The sequence below is a fragment of the Xyrauchen texanus genome, chromosome 12 (genome assembly GCF_025860055.1).
Source record: "Xyrauchen texanus isolate HMW12.3.18 chromosome 12, RBS_HiC_50CHRs, whole genome shotgun sequence".
NCBI lineage: Eukaryota > Metazoa > Chordata > Actinopteri > Cypriniformes > Catostomidae > Xyrauchen > Xyrauchen texanus.
The window spans coordinates 17,378,448-17,395,706 of record NC_068287.1 but is presented as its reverse complement, the minus strand read 5'-3'; the positions used below and the strand labels follow the sequence as shown (position 1 = coordinate 17,395,706).

At 36.8% G+C, this 17,259-nt stretch overlaps 1 non-coding gene across 1 annotated transcript; it reads left to right on the top strand.

The window, feature by feature from the left end:
* The first annotated feature begins 15,405 nt into the window (after positions 1-15,405).
* Positions 15,406-15,477, top strand: trnat-cgu (transfer RNA threonine (anticodon CGU)). The gene has a single exon. It is a non-coding gene; the product is annotated as a tRNA-Thr (tRNA).
* Positions 15,478-17,259: the final 1,782 nt, after the last annotated feature.

The following is a 17,259-nucleotide window of genomic DNA, read 5'->3' as shown; positions in this document are numbered from 1 at the left end:
TTGTCTCATTTAAGTTATACATTTAATTGGCAGGGGTTGCAATGGATGTGCACAAGGTGATTAAGGCAAAATTTGAACGCTTAAGCTAAACATTCTCTAAATAAATGAGTAAAAAACAAAGTGTGTTACAATTTTTCCTGATCTTCTTATTGAATTATTTTTGAAGCCCCCGATTAGTAGTTTTATACAGCATTACATTTCATTCTCTAAAATTGCATTTGTTTTACAAAAGAAGTTGGTATGGTCCTTAAGATTATGAGTTGAATAAACAGCTAAAAAATATGGGCTATTAAGTTAGATGTGCCTCCACCTCAACACTCATAATTGTACATTCCAAAGGTTTTCAGGTCTGACTAATGGGACTGCCGTGTCTCTGTGGCTTGTCTATATCTGCAAGAGTAATTTCCAGCTTCAAGGACATCCTGCATCATAAACACAACTCGGGAACTTTGTGGTACGTGACACATGGCATGATAGCAGGTTCATAAAAGTAATTACCTGTAATTTTTCCTATTTGCAATGTCATCACAAACATTCTTGTTCAACCATTTGTTACATCAACATGCAACTTATTGTAGTTTGAGGAATCACAGTTTATCCAGTTCTCCCTTCGGGGCACCAAAAATGAGCACATTGTATGTGACCTGGTAAAACAAGTAAATATCTGAGATTATACTTTGTTTTTGTAAAGATTGCACTTTTTGTTACTGAAATGTTATAAATAAAATAAAATAAAAATTAAAACTTGAAGAGACTGAGGGCAAAGTTTGATCATAGTTTACAGCAAACTTATGACATTTTAAATTAAAGGGATAGTCCACCCAAAAATAAAACATCTCTCATAATTTACTCACCCTCATACATCTGAGGTGTGTATGACTTTCTTTCTTCTGCTGAACACAAATGAAGATTTTTAGAATATTTCAGTTCTGTAGGTCCATACAATGCAAGTGAATGGTGGCTAGACATTTCAAGCTCTAAAAAAAAAAGTATAAAGCATAAAAGTAATCCATATGACTCCAGTGGTTAAATGTATATCTTCAGAAGCGATTTGATAGGTGTGGGTGTTAAACAGATACATATTTAATCATTTATACTATAAATCTCAACTTTCACTTTCACAAAAAAAAGTGAAAGTGGAGATTTATAGGACAAAATGATTTAAATATTGATCTGTTTCTTACCTAGACAGATCGAACCACTTGAGTCATTTGTAATACTTTTATGCTGCCTTTATGGTGCTTTTTGGTGCTTCATAGTTCTGGTTATATTTACTTGCATTGAAAAGACAAACAGAGCTGAAATATTCTTCTAAAAATGTTCATTTGTGTTCTGCTGAAGAAAGAAAGTCATAAACATCTGGGAAGGAATGAGGGTGAGTAAATTATGAGAGAACTTTCATTTTTGGGTGAACTAATCCTTTAAGTGTTTTCTAATAACACTGCAAAACATTTAGGAACTGACAATATAGTAAGTTTGAGCCTCTCTCTTTGTCTACCTAAAAACACAGGTAAGAATGCTTTACTTTAAAACCAACAATGATTCAGAGAACAGCACAGACAATACCGTGCAACAGAAAATTAAGATCCTCATTAAGAAGGCAGGTGCAGAAAGTAAAAATGAAGCAGGACAATAAATGTGGCAGAAGGTACATTCACTTAAATTTTATAAATCACCTCTAAATAAATCGTGGTGTCACCCATCCCTTTGCGGCATCTCACATCTGGTAAAAAGCAGGATAAGCTAAGTCAAGCCCATGGCAGTCTTTCATGAAACCTATTGTTTGTGACTTCCCAATCTGCACAGATTCGCCACTATATGGTGAAGGAGCAGATGAGTGGGCATGCACAGGGATGCACAGAAGTAATGTTTCATATAAGGAACCAAATCAATAACCCTCTTTAACCAAAATGAGATGTGCATCAAAAAATTTAGAAAAATAAAATGAATTTTTCTTTTTTCGGCTGCTCCCGTTAGGGGTAGCCACAGCGGACCATCCGTGATCCGCATATTTGACTTGGCATAGGATTAACGCCGGATGCCCTTCCTGACACAACCCCCAGTGGCTGGGGGACTCTAGAGAAATATAATTAATTACACTTGCCAAATACATTTTTCATCATATCTTGAATCACCCACATCAAAATGTAATCTTCACAGTTAGTTGCTCTTTGTACAGTGAGATTCTCCATATGTATACAAATAACTGTAAGTGAATGAAACATTTCAGAATCCTTAAAACAATGTTAAACCCTTTATAAATATTTAAATTCATGTTAGTAATATGAAGTAGCTCTGTACTGAGTCCTATTAAAGTTATTGTCTTTAAAAATATACAAACAAATAAAACATACTTATTCATTTGCACTGATTTCATGGCATCAAAGGTTTGGCCACAGTGCCACCGATCACTGTAAAACAACTAGCATAGAAATACACAAAAAACATTCCAAACTCTCAATTGCATGTCACTAGTGCTTGTATGCATTGCCTTGGCCCAACCGTTTCAGTAGCTGTGACAGACTAATATGCTACTCAATCTTTCAATAAAAAGGCAATGACAGCCATGTTATGTTACTTAGAATTTGAAGAAAGGGGTGAGTTCTGCAGGTGTCCTTTAGCTTTTTATCAATGTGTTTTGGAGGGGGCACTAGTTTGTATATCTGATTCAAGCAAATGATATATTCATTAATTAACAAATACAAATGTAAACTGTAAAAATATTTAGCCTGCTTATTACGTTTAATGAGAGGTTAGGTGTGGAAAGCAATGGTAACAGCATTTACCCAAAGAAAGAACAAGTAAACTTAGCGATTCTATTTTAAAATCTGAACAATTTCTTCTTTGTTTTCATTAAAATGTTAAATATTTTTAAAAGCAATCTTGAACATCTACCACTCAAATTGCACTATTACTATTAAGAATATGAAGAAACTCAAAAGTCATAGATATCATATATATTTATTTACCTTTTTCTAGAAATCAAACAGGTTCTGTTACCTTAGAAATTTGTACTGGAAATTGTTTCTAAAAAATTAATGACTTATTCTGATGTCATGATATAAGTCCTCTTGACAGGAGAAAGAAACCCCATTTCTACCGAGCATTCCTCTGTGTTGGTTTTTGTTACAGCTGCCAGTGCAAATTTACACCTCCTTGTAGGCTGTGCTTGAAATAGGCTTATCTTTTGAAGGGGCTGATCAGTTGACAATACCCCATTTAGATGTTAAAGCAAAGTGCTGCTCTTCTTGTTTATACAAAAGATAATTATTCCTTCAAATAAGTTACTTCAAGGTTCCTTTAACTGTTCTGTAAAAAGTGGACTAATAAGGCTTTGAATTATGGGGGGAAACAAAGATTTGTGAGATTCAACCAAAAATAGACAAAGAAGCATGCCTGAAATGATTGGACTAGATGAACTATGAAACAAAGACAACGAGGGTCTGGTCGAGAAAATCTGATTTATATTTGAATGATTGGGACATAATAAAGGGAAAATGTCTTTGGTGTATGGATAAGCTGCTCTTTTTAGTGATTGGAAGTCTTGGGAGAAAGGTTGTATCTTAAGACTGTCAGAATGCACTCTGGAGTCCTGCTGATATCTTTTGTCATAGCTGAATAAATCGTGACTAACAAGGCCAAGAGTGGATTAGGCACAGAGGATTAAAGTTTGTTGCTTGCCGTTTGTCTAACACTAAACTACTGATGAATGTTTCCATAAGAAAACATGCACAAAATGCTATATTTGGCTGCTTTTGCTTTGGTCGGCAAACAATATTGGATAATGATAGAGGGCTACAGCGAAATCATGTACAAATGGGCGAAAGAGTCAGATCTTGAACACAAACAAATGCACTGTCAGAGAAGCTTAAAAGCTTCTTATTATCACTGATAATTTGAGCTGGAAATGCACAGCGAGCGGTCATAACAATTGATGCGCTGTCTATGAAATCAAGAGGGCCACACTAGAGGCAAGCCTACAAGTCGAGATGCAATCGTAAGCCTTAAATAATAAAGACATAACAAACAATGCAACGTGAAGGAAGACGAAACTGCCGCTATTGCAATTGCTTGTACAATGCTACACAATTTATGCACATGCTATCTTCTTGTTAGGTTACCTCAATGTGGGCACGTTTCAGTGTTCCTAAATGTAAAATATCCTTATTGTCTCTCAACGGATCGGGTCTTGCGTTACGCAGTCTGCGGCATGCCCAGCCGCCATCTTTAAGCACAATTGGTTTTAGTTGGCGATTCTCCTCCCCTCCATCTTTCTTTATCTTCATGCTTTTCACCCAGCCCCCTCTCTGTTTGTTATGAAGGGTCTTCTTTTGACATCATATCATGGAATTGACAGGTTCATGGACTGCTCGGTAGGTATTCGACATGAACATGAAGCCCTCGCTGCTGTGATTCAGCAAATCGAGGATTCTCTGACCATGCTTTATTATCTCTAAACGTATCCACTGAGGACAAATATTCTTCCCAGATCTGAGGCCTTTGATCTGATGAAGGCCTGATTTGAAAGCCCCCTCCAAAGAGCCCTTTAAAGACAGCGTTCCCTCAGATGTTCCAAGTAATGAGATTTAGAGTGCTATGATTAATCAAGGCCAATTTCATACACACACATAAAAACACAAAAGACATGGACATATGCATTCGCTGACCGATCAAATTAACTTTGCGCAACGATTCCTCCCATCGAAAAATTAACGGAAAAACACTGAACAAGAGCCCAGCTGGAGTTCTTTGATCGCGCTTTGGAAAAAATTGATCTGAAGAGGCTTCAATAATCATATTGAGAACTACGGGCATGCTGTTTTTTCTCGCTTTCATTTTCACAAAGTCCACACAATCATAGAAAATTTTTCAAGCCCCAATTATCAAGCGTTTCTTTTCACTGTTGGCGGCTTCATGTTAATGCTAATCTTGTTGACCACCATCTCCAACATATTTCACAGAGTATAGTCTCCAAGAACAATAATGTGAGTTAAGTCTCAAAATGGTTGATGCTCTCACCTGCCTCTCCTGCTGGGTGTCTCCTCCTCTGTGATTTCTGTGGTCCGCCATAACTGGGCGCCGTCGCCTACTTGCCACCTCAGAGTACTTTCTTATACTCATGAATCTCTTTCTGTTTCTTACTACTGTGTTGCTGAAAGATGTGCATCTTTACTTTATGTTGCAGCTTCAGCTCTGCAACCTGATTGGTGGATGCAAGGACCAGATGATAGACCTCGGAACCCTATTGTAACTATGGCAACAGACCCCACAGGCATGAGTGATTTGCTCCTAATTGCAAAGTAAACATTAGCATTGGAACTGGTTATTATCACAAAGTGTGCCGATACTTAGGGTGACAATTACAAAAATGCAATAAGCTTTAAAACAAAAACAAAGCTAAGCACTGTCCTATATGCTGCCCATTCTAAGCAGGATGAAAATGGAACACAAAGACCATAGAGTAGCGGTCTTTTACAAAAAAAGCTATGGACAGATGTACGCATTTAATGCGAATGCTATTGGATATCTGTGTGTATTTAATTTAACAAAAATGAAAAAATAAATAATATTCACAAATATACATATTGAGCAGTGAAACACAAACGATGAAGGCAGATGAGAGTGGTGGAAAAAAAATGTGGAGAAGGGGAAAGATGATATTGCCATTGTTGGGTAATGTTATCAGCTGCTTACCTTTCATATGGATTTCACACTTGCTTGTCTAGTAGCAGCCAGGGTCAGACCCAGCAAACCTCTCCCACAATGACCGATTTTCCATTCAAGCCATCCTGGCGAGGATCCTTGGTATTGCCTGCCACTTGCATTTGCATTGGCGCCGCCACTCTCAAACAAATTTACCACACATACTTTGTCTTGTTTTCAGGACTTCTCGTCGTGCTGTCTTTGGGGTTTGTATCGGCTAGCATTGGACTCTTATTGAACAGACAGTTTTGATTCCACACACTGCACATTGAAGAACAGCAATGTGACTACTGAGAAAAGAAAGTCACTACAAAATAGCAGCTGGCCATTAGTCTCAGTGGCCCCTCAGCACAGTGCACAGGCTAATATGGGTGGGGGTTTCTTGACTGAGGGAGGGAGACTGCACTTACATTACATTTAAAAGAGTAATTTCTTTTTGAAGTGTTTATCAATACAAACTACTGTGTAAACCAGTCATTTCAATACTAACAGTATTATTATTATTACAAATATTTTATGGGACTTTATATGGTGCATTTCCTTAATAGAGGAAACACAAAAAAGAGGTATCAAAATAATAAATGCATTTAATTTTGAATACATAAGCAGTGCGGCCCTTATAAATTGTACTTCTTTGAAAACCCATTCAGTTGTCCAGTTTTCTTATAATAATGCTACTACATTGTAATTACAATGTTAGTACATATTAGTACTATTTAATAAATTGCAATTAATCTAATTAGGTAATATAACCCTATATTGGGTAATACAGGGTCCATTTGATAGGACTAAATATACTAAAGATTGATTTCAGTTGACTACAATAACTAAATGGACATTGGAGTGGTGGTGGCATAGTGGGCACATAACTGTTAATCAGAAGGTCACTGGTTCGATCCCCACAGCCACCACCACGGTGTCCTTGAGCAAGGCACTTAACTCCAGGATGCTCCGGGGGGATTGTCCCTGTAATAAGGGCTCTGTAAGTCGCTTTGGATAAAAGCGTCTGCCAAATGCATAAATGTAAATGTGTTTTACTTCAACAGTATTCCCAACATAAGTGGCCCATCCTTTGTAGATAAGCCAGTGGATATTATGGAATTGTAAGGGAATTAACAAACCAAACAAGCTTCAAATAATATATTATTTGTGGAGGTCAATGCAGTAAAAATTCTAAAAAAGTGCTGACATTTGATGCAGTGGGACATAATATTGCTGATGAAAGATCGACAGATCTCTTTTTCCCCTTAGCCCTTTGTGGGCAGAAAAGGGCAAATACAAAACCAGAGCAACAAATCATTAAAATGCTGCAAACCACCTATAGAGCAATTCTACAGAACATACAGTATAAAAAAAAGAACCACCGGAGAATCAACATACAGTACATTTGATTGATCATAAACAAACAATACCTTGCAAAACTGTTGGTGAGGTCAGATGCATAGGTCATTATATAACAGACTGATGTATTATTTAGCAGAGGATTTTCTGAATAATACAGTAGATTCAACAATGTTCATTGTCACTCAAACATTCTCTTAAAATCTTCACACAGAATGATGGTGGTATAGATGTGATTTTGATGTAAATAATTGTTGGGAGTGCACATTTTAGTTTGAGATCACTGATTATACAGATAAGGACATAGAAAAGTGTAAAATAATAGTAAGGGATCAATTTCAAGGAAATTGACTGGGAAGGAGGAGTGGCTTAAACATGTCAGCAAAAACAGAGTGAAATATCCTGAGGGTTGGAAGGTGTGTCAAAAGAGTATCCAGTTTCTTGCTGGTAAAATAATGGCAGCTTGCAAGTCATTTAACTTAAATGTTACACTTCTAAAATAAAGCTAACATAATCATATTCACTGGCACAAGCCTATTTTTAAAAACCAAATCAAACCTAAACTGAACAAACTGCTCCCACAAAGTAAGGTACTAAAATCCAATCATGTTCTACTCAGTAGTCATTTTGCCTGTTCTCTGCACTCCAAAACTGTCTGGTTTGGTTCAGCTTTGAAATCGGACATCAAAAGACTACAAAGGACATTTCGGACTGCTGAGTGGATTACTGTACACTTCCAGAGTGAGGAACAGGGCTGAAAAAATCTCTGTGGACCCCACTCACCCAGCCCAATGTTTGAACTGTTGCCTTCTGGCCGGCGCTACAGAGCACTGAGCATCAGAACCGTCAGGCAGAAGAACAGTTTTTACCCTCAGACTATCTATCTCATGGACAGTTAAAACTACCCCACTGAGCAATAATTATGTGCAATACACAGTTTAGTCTATTTAAATTTATCCAACATCTGTATATCCACAGGTCCTGAGCAACCACTGGCGGTGCCATGATGATTCTAGTTGCCTGTTTTCTGTTTCTGGTCTCAAGACGCACTTCCAGCTAATCCAGAAGGAGAGCAACAACCATTTAAATTTTTTTGAAGTAAAAATTAATTTGTGCTGTTGTCATTACAACTAGTTAATGATATCAATGTAACTAACCTCGGACCATCTCAGACCATCGTTATATATATATTTTTTTGTCTTATTGTGTATTTCTATATATACTTGTATTTTCTATTCACTTTTTTTTTTGTTCTTTTTTTTATTATTTCTGTCTTGTATTTTTTTATTGTTTGTGCACTGGAAGCTTCTGTCACCAAGACAAATTCCTTGTATGTCTAAGCATAATTGGCAATAAAGCTCATTCTGATTCTGATTCCAATCATGATCGATAGCAGTTGATGATAAATCAAAGGAATCATCAGTTCTAGATCTCTTTTATCCTCCTTGAGGACTGAATGCCTCATGATGAAATCTATTTTTTATACTTTTATTATACTTTTTAAGACAATCTGTCATTTTTTCCTCAGGATCATTTATCAGACGTCTCTTACTTGAGCTACAGAGAAAGACTTCTTTCACCTCAAACAGTAAACTGTTTTACCTAACATAATGCACAGCTGGAAGACATTCTCAGAATTCCCTGTTCTCACAAAGAGGGTATGAACAGACTTCAAGTCGACTGTTTCAGAATAAAAAAATGCCTCATTAAGGAGAGTATTGAGGCTCACATGTGCAGCATTGATTTTAAGATCAATGGATAGCAAAGGTGTTCAGAATGCAGAATCAATTCTGCATAACAATAAAACCCACCACCTCAAAGCTCACTTCATCCCCCCAATGATACAAACTGACTTCTAACATAGAATGGACAACTTGTGTGTTGAATTTAATCAAATCAGAACTCACAACACAAAATCTATGAATTACAAAGAAATATTCTCTAAAGGAGGATGTATCATAGCAATTGTATCATTGCAATTTAAAAATACAGTAACATTTTTTACAATAAGGTTGTGTTTGTTAACATTAGTTACTAACTACATTAGTTAACATAAAATCACAATGAACAATAATTTGTCAGCACTTATCAATCTTGGTTAATTTTAACATAAACTAGTACCTACATTAAAATTAAAAGTTGTATACAGTATAGTAAAAGTAGTTGATTCAATATTAATTTAACACAGTTCAGTGGAAAGGAGGAGGCGAGAACTAGCTTGATAATATAAATAATATTTTAATAATAAACTTAACCAAAAGACACACACAGGTGTCAGGCAGCTGCCCGTAACTCTCTCTCTCTCTCTCTCTCTCTCTCTCTTGCATTGCCATCTCCGGTCACCTTTATCCTTCTTGGGCTTCATCAGCCCAATTAGGGGCAGAGGGTGAGGAATCACGACCCAGCCCAACCCTCCACCCTGCCACAATTAACTAACATGAGCAAACCACGAACAGTTGTATTATTTATAAATTAACATTAAACAAGGTTTAACATTTTTTTATGGAAGTCTATTGTTTATTGTTAGTTCATTTACATAGGCTAGAAAATAGAACATTGTTGTAAAGTGGTATCAAAACTGAATATATTCCAACTTATAAGTTGCACTCAAAAAAGGATATATGTTGCTTCTTCAATTTACTTAATTAAAATGAACTAGAAGTCACGTGGCCATGCGAGGTTCCCCGCTAGTGACATGGACAGACTTGGAGGGCGTTTGGGAAAAGCTGGAAGACCTTGAGAATTGTAATCGGCAAAACAACATCCAAATTGTTAGAATTCCTGAAGACAAAGGAGGCAGAGATTTGGTGAAATTCCTAGACGAGCTCTTCCCGAGTCTGCTCGACATAACAGGCCATGAGCTGGAAATTGAGCGAGCTCACAGAGTACCAGCTCCACAGAGACAGGCCCCGATCAATTCTGGCCAAATTTCTGAGATCATCCGATAAAGATATCGTGTTACGCAAGGCGAGGTGTAAAGGAAGGCTTTCTTGGAAGAACCACATCATTTTCTTGTTCCCAGACTTTGTGAATTCGACAAGAGAGAAACATGATTGATTCAACGAATGCGAGAAACTCTTACATCAATGGAAGATCGTTTTTGCACTTGTGTTTCCGGTCAAATTGAGAATAGATCCTAAGGATGGACGCAAAATATTTACATGCCCACATCAAGCGATGCCCTTCATAAAGTCAAAGGAATGAGTAAGTCATTGTGTGATGCTCTCAATGCAGCTGAGTGGACCTGACTCACTGAACATTCACTTGACTGTCCCAGGAAACTGAGCGCCTTTTTGTTTCTTATTGTGTTGGTTCCACCTATCAGATGGAGTTTTTTTGTGGAATAACATTCCTTCGGGACGGTGTGTAGATGAATCTGCACGTTCTTTGAGCTTATGCCTCCTATTGGATGGAGTTTGTTTTGTTGAATATTTCTTGCAAATCATTAGAGGGATTAGGGCATTTGTTACACTCATGTAACAGCCGAATGGGCCAGCTAACTGAACAATAATTTGACTGACCGAGGAAATTTAAATGCTCTTTTTTGTTTTTTTGTTCTGGTTCAGATAGCGGCTGGAGATTTTTTATTTTTTTGGAGGAACACACCTTCGGGACAGTTATGTGGATGAATCTAAATGTTCTTTGTTTTTATTCCACCTATTGGCTGGAGTTTGTTTTTTAGATTATTTTCTGTTGTGTAATTCTGCCTCACAAAATTTCTATAGAATCAATCCGATGGCAAAGTTGTCACGAAGACTCTCGTAGGCGTACATGGACTGTTTGAGTTTAGAGGGATGGACGCTGGTTGGCGCTGTCATGCATGGGGTTAATGCACATGTTTTTCTTTTTTCAGTTTTTTTGTTCTGGGGGATGTTCGGGGGTTTAATGTTGCACCAATGCTGGTATGAGGTCTTTATCATTTTATTTTTGACACACAATAGATTTTTTTCTAATATGTCAAAATGTAATATATTAGTATGAGTGGATTGTCTCTCTCCACGTGGAATGTGAATGGGTTGGGGCACCCTATAAAAAGAAGGAAGGTTATTTATTTTCTTAAACGTAAGAAATATGATATTGTGTTTCTTGAAGAAAAGCATCTTTCCCCGCAGGAAGCTGAAAAATTTGGAAAGAAATGGGATGGACATGTTTCTTTAGCGCTGGCTCAAGTAAGAGCAGGGGTGTCATTACATTGATAAGTAATCATCTACAATTCAAATGTCTCAAACAGATTAAAGATAAATTAGGAAGAGTCATTATTGCTTTAGCAGAAATTCAGCGGCAAATGTTGATTTTGGCTTATATTTACTCACCTAATGCTGATGATCAGTTTTTTTTATAGATCTTGAAGGGATTTTGCAAGCCACTGGTACCCCTCATGATATAATATTGGGAGGAGACATTAATCTTTTAATGGACTTATTCCTTGATCATAGTAAAGCAAAAGTGTGTAAGCCCCCTAGAGGAACATTGATGCTTCACAGGATGTGTAAAAATCTTGGTCTTACAGATATTTTGACTTTTGAACTTCTGTTAGGGACTATACATTTTTTTCATCAGTCCATAAGATTTATTCTAGAATAGATTTTTTTTAAATATCTAAGTTCCTCATTTCATCTGTTGTGGATTGCTCAATTGGAAACATCTTACTCTCAGATCACACCATGGTGAGTTTAGAGGTGTTGCCACATACAGAGAAAAATAAATCATATAGTTGCCTCTTTAATGTATCCCTTTTGCAAAATCCTGAATGCAACAAACATAAAAGGCTGAAATCAGTGTTTATATGGAGACAACTTGTCCTCTGTATCCTCTGTGGGCATGGCCAGGGAGGCTCTTATGGTGGTTCTTAGGTGTGGGATCATACAGTATACCTCATTCACCAAAAAATCCAAAGCATTGAATGTTGTCTGATGGCCTATACAGATATAATACTATTTTTTGCGGAAGGAGTTTTGGATATTCAGGGCAAGACAGGCAGGAAAACATCTGGCTAAATATATAAAGCAGAGAAAGTTTTTTCTACCATTCCCTCAGTGAAATCTGCTGGTGGTGAAATATTTACCTTGGCCATCGATATTAATAATGCTTTTAAAGAGTTATATCTTGATCTTTATAGCTACACTTCTTCATCTACTGATGAAGATATTAATTTATTTTTAGAACCATTAGAACTCCCTAAACTGATGACTGAGCAAAAAAATGATCTTGATTCTGAGATGAGCTTGGCAAGGTAATTAAGGCCTTGCCTACAGGCAAGGCTACGGGGCCAGATGATTTTGCGGCTGAATTTTTTTAGATCTTATTTGCTAGACATTTATATGGAATCATTAAAGAATGGAAAGCTTCTGCCAACCATGGCACAAACCCGGATCAGTCTGAATCTTAAAAAGGACAAAGATCCAAGCGAGTTTAAGAGTTACCGTCCAAATTCCCTGATCCAACTAGACATAAATATACTGTAAAATATTCTGGCTAACTGATTAAGTTATGACATCTTTTATACATATTGATCAGGTCCAATATGTTTTATTCAGGGCCACAGCTCTTCTGATAAAGGCATTTCATCAATATCATGTGGTAAGTGGTGAACGATCAGATTCCGGTCGATGCCATCTCACTTGATGCCGAAAAGGTGTTTGATATGGAAGAATGGGATTATCTTTTTAAGATTTTGAAAATATATGGGTTCGGAAATACTTTTATTGGATGGAAGTTACTTTATAGACACCCGGTAGTGGCAGTACAAACAAATTGATTCATTTCAGATAATTTTACTCTGGATAGGGGCACCCAGCAGGGTTGCACTCTTTCCCCATTACTGTTCTGTCTTGCCCTGGAACCATTAGCAGCTGCGATAAGAAGGGAAGGTGATTTTCCAGGGGTGGTGGCAGGAGGTATGGTACATAAGCTTTTGCTTTATGTTGATAATATTTTATTATTTGCCACCGATCCAACTAGATCTATGCCTTGCCTCCACAGAATTATTAATTCCTTTTCTATGTTCTCAGGATACAGAGTCAATTGGTCTAAATCAGAAGCTTTGGCTCTGACAGTGTACTGTCTGGTAATGGCTTTTCAGTGCCTTTCAGTGGCCCAAACAGGGCATTAAGTATTTGGGCATTTTATTCCCAGCAAATTTGTCTGATTTAGTAAGAGATTTTGGGATTCCCAGATCTCAGTTCTATAAGTATTTACAGCTGCGCCACCTGATCTGTACTGTTTTGGGAGTAGTTTACGCCCTCTGCTTTTGGAAAAGATTATGAGGCATCAGCGTATTACATATAGTGGGGGTTAAGTATTGATTCTGTTTGTATATGTTTTTCTTTTCTTTTTTTAATAAATGAATCAATAAAAAATGTTAATTATAAAAACTTTAAATGAACTAAAGTAACAATTCTAGAGTATTTTTTCACAACTTGATTTCATTGTCTTCTATCCATTTAAATTTATAGAATGAAAGTTTACTTAATCTATTAGGGTCTACATGAATACTGTTTGTGGTGTTAATGTAGCATTGATGAAACTGGACATGGTGTATCCATTTCCCAGAATCTGACTCGATAAAGACAGTAATGTAGATGTTAAAATTAAGTGTCATTTTATGTCTTTATGCAAGATGAATATTAAGGTGTATACTTGTTAGTGGTTAATGTTTTGTTGAGATTTAGAAGAGTTTCTGTTATGTTGGAGTTTTTGGGGTTACTATTATGGTGAAGAGTGGAGCTTGAGCTAACAATGAGGACAAGTAGATGTTGCACATGAAATTGATTATTCACTTCGTTGAGCAAACTAAAATGTAAGTAAAGAAAATTTTAAGATAGGTGGAACCACTGTCCATGATTGAATCAAGTTCAGCTAAAGAGCTTTTTTTTCTTTTATATATATATATATATATATTTTTTTTTTTTTTTTTGTTTTTTTTTGTTTTTTTTTGCATTTGCCTAAAAGGAAGTAATTTCTATTTTCTGACCCATTGTATATTGTATTACAAACTGTGTGAACAATTCAAATGTAAGAACTATAAATATCAAGATGTACATATAATATATACATGTAACTTTTTTCCTCTCCTTTCTTTCACTCTAATATATAGCAAGAGTAGCACAAACACATCCTTATGGGTACATATCACACAGCAGGCTTTGAAAACATATCACTTACAGAGTATTATTCAAAATATGCTTCTTGCATGTACAGTGATTTTCCAAATCTCAGTTTAGGGCTCAGCATGCTCAGGTTTCAGCAACAAAAATGAGCTCCTCTTGCACTCCCACCCGCATCTTTGTACTGCTCTCCCCCTCCTACCTCTAGCTGTCTCTCCCAGAGACTCTTGTTTATTCCTCCCCTCAGGCTGTAAGATTGGAGCCCAGGCCTGCCATGAAAGACTGCACACAAAACAAGGGAAGATTAAAGGACACAGATATATATAAGGAGTGCATCTGACCAAACCATCTGTGCTACTCAAAACCATTTTTTTCTTCACCCTATAACACACAGAGGTGTAAGAACCACAGTGTTGGCAACCATAGGAAGTTGCAACATACATTCTAAATATGAGGATTTATTTATGGATTCAGTGGTGAATGTATCAAAATTGTACAATGAGTTTAATTAAAACAAACTATAAATCTGCTCCATCTGCAGTTTACCCTCATAGTACCTTTAACAGATACACGTTTTTATTTGTTTAAATAAATTCATAATGGCAAGAATGCCATATTTGTAATAAAAAAATAATTCAAAAAAAAAAAATTCAAAAGAAAAAAAAAATATATATATATATATATATATATATATATATATATATATATATATATATATATATATATATATATATATATATATATATATATCTTTGTGGCTGAGAATTTATTTCTTTGTTGTGTCTCGATTTTTTGTATTTTCCCCTTTTTTCTCTTCAGTACTTTGTGTTCGAAAAGGAAGAGCGATTCAACAGCCTCCCCCTGTGGATGCACGAATCATCTAGTTTTGCACTGGCGTGATACAGAGGGATGTGAAAGTGTTACATAAGCTAAAGTGATCAGAAATTAGCATTATGTTAAAAAAAAAAAAGTTTTTTACACGATGATCACACGATGATCACCCAGTGTCTGAATAATAACGAGTTATGAAGTGAACCGCAGTCTGTTGCTCTTCTACATTAAACATCCGTTGTTCCCACAACATTTGTACTGACATTGGTAATTGTGTTTTTTCGTTAAGTACATAAAACGAACGACAAATTCGAGTTGTACACTGGTATTCCTCTGTAGAGACGACTATAATCACATCAAAACTATGGAATAACAGTGTACAGTATGTGGATTGTAACTCAGGAAGTACAGCGAGAAGAGCGCAGGCGCGGTGGCCAAGTGGTAAGGCGTCGGTCTCGTAAACCGAAGATCGCGGGTTCGAACCCCGTCCGTGCCTTTTAAATGAATGTATATAAGTCTCATAATGAATATACATTGGCGAACAGTCTCAACAGACAATCACTAAAAGACCCTATTCCATGTGGGTTTCCCATAAAGCTCAGAGTATTGAACACATCATGAGTCATTAATTCCAATCTTGATAATTGAACCTTGTAGTTGTATAATTGATAGGTGATATAATTGATTATATATATATATATATATACACATATATAGTGTTTAGACCCTTAATCTTTGTTGTTGCAGCCTTATGCTAAAATACTTTCAATTATTATCATATTTTTTACATCAATCTACACTCCATACCCCATTATGACAAAGCAAAAAAATGATTTTTGATAACTTTGCAAATTTATTAAAAAGAAAAAGCTGAAATATCACATTGACATAAGTATTCAGACCCTTAATTCAGTACTTAGTTTAAACACCTTTGGCAGCGATTACAAACTCAAGTCTTTTGGGGTGTGATACAACAGGCCTTGCACACATCTCAACCTCTGTCAGGTTGGATAGGGACCATCGGTGGACAGCCATTTTCAGGTATCTCCAGAGATGATCGATTGGGGTCAAGTCCGGGCTCTAGCTGGGCCACTCAAGGACATTCACAGAGTTGTCCTTAAGTCAGTCTTGAGTTGTCTTGGCTGTGTGCTTAGGGTCATTGTCCTGTTGGAAGGTGAACCTTCGGCCCAGTCTGAGGTCCGAATCACTTTGGTGTAATTAAGATATCTCTGTATTTTGCTGCATTCAACTTTCCTTCAACCCTGACCAGTCACAGTCCTGCCACTGAAAAACACCCCCACAGCACGATGCTCTCATCACCATGCTTCGCCCTTGGGATGGTATTGCGCATGTGACAAGCGGTGCCTGGTTTCCTCCAGACATGACACTTGTAATTGAGGCCAAACAGTTCAATCTTCTTTTCATCAGACCAGAGAATCTTGTTTCTCACCGTCTAAGAGTCCTTTATGTGCTTTTTTTATGTGTCTTGCACCGAGGAGAGGCTTCTGTCTGGCCACTCTGCCATGAAGCCCAGACCGGTGGAGTGATGCAGTTATAGTTGTTTTTCTGCAAGTTTCTCCCATCTTCACACATGATCTCTGGAGCTCAACCAGAGTGACCATCGGGCTCCAGGTCACCTCTCTTACCAAGGCTGTTTTCCCCCAATTGCTCAGTTTGGCCAGACAGCCAGCTCTAGGAAGAGACCTGGTTGTTCCAAACTTCTTCCATTTAAGAATTATGGAGGCCACTGTGCTCTTGGAAAACTTCAATAAAGCCCAAAAAAAAATGTGTAGCCTTCCCCAGATCTATGCCTCAACACAATCCTGTCTCTCAGCTTTGCAGGCAGTTCCTTTGACCTAATGGCTTAGATTTTGCTTTGATATGCATTTGCAGCTGTGCGTCCTTATATACACAAGTGTGTGCCTTTCCAAATCATGGCCAATCAATTGAATTTGCCACAGGTTGACACCAATAAAAGTGTAGAAACGTCTCAAAGATGATACAAAGAAATGGGATTCACCTGAGTTACAATTCAAGTGTAATAGCAAAGGATCTGAATACTTGTCAATATCATATTTCAGTTTTTTTCTTTTTATAAAATTTGCTAAGTTATCAAAAATCTGTTTTTTACTTTGTCATTATGGGATATGGAGTGTAGATTGATGTGGAAATGTTTAAAAGAATAAATAATAAAAAAAAAAAAACATTTTAGCATAAGGCTGCAACATAAGAAAATGTGACAAAAATGAAGGGGTCTGAACACTCTCTGAATATACTG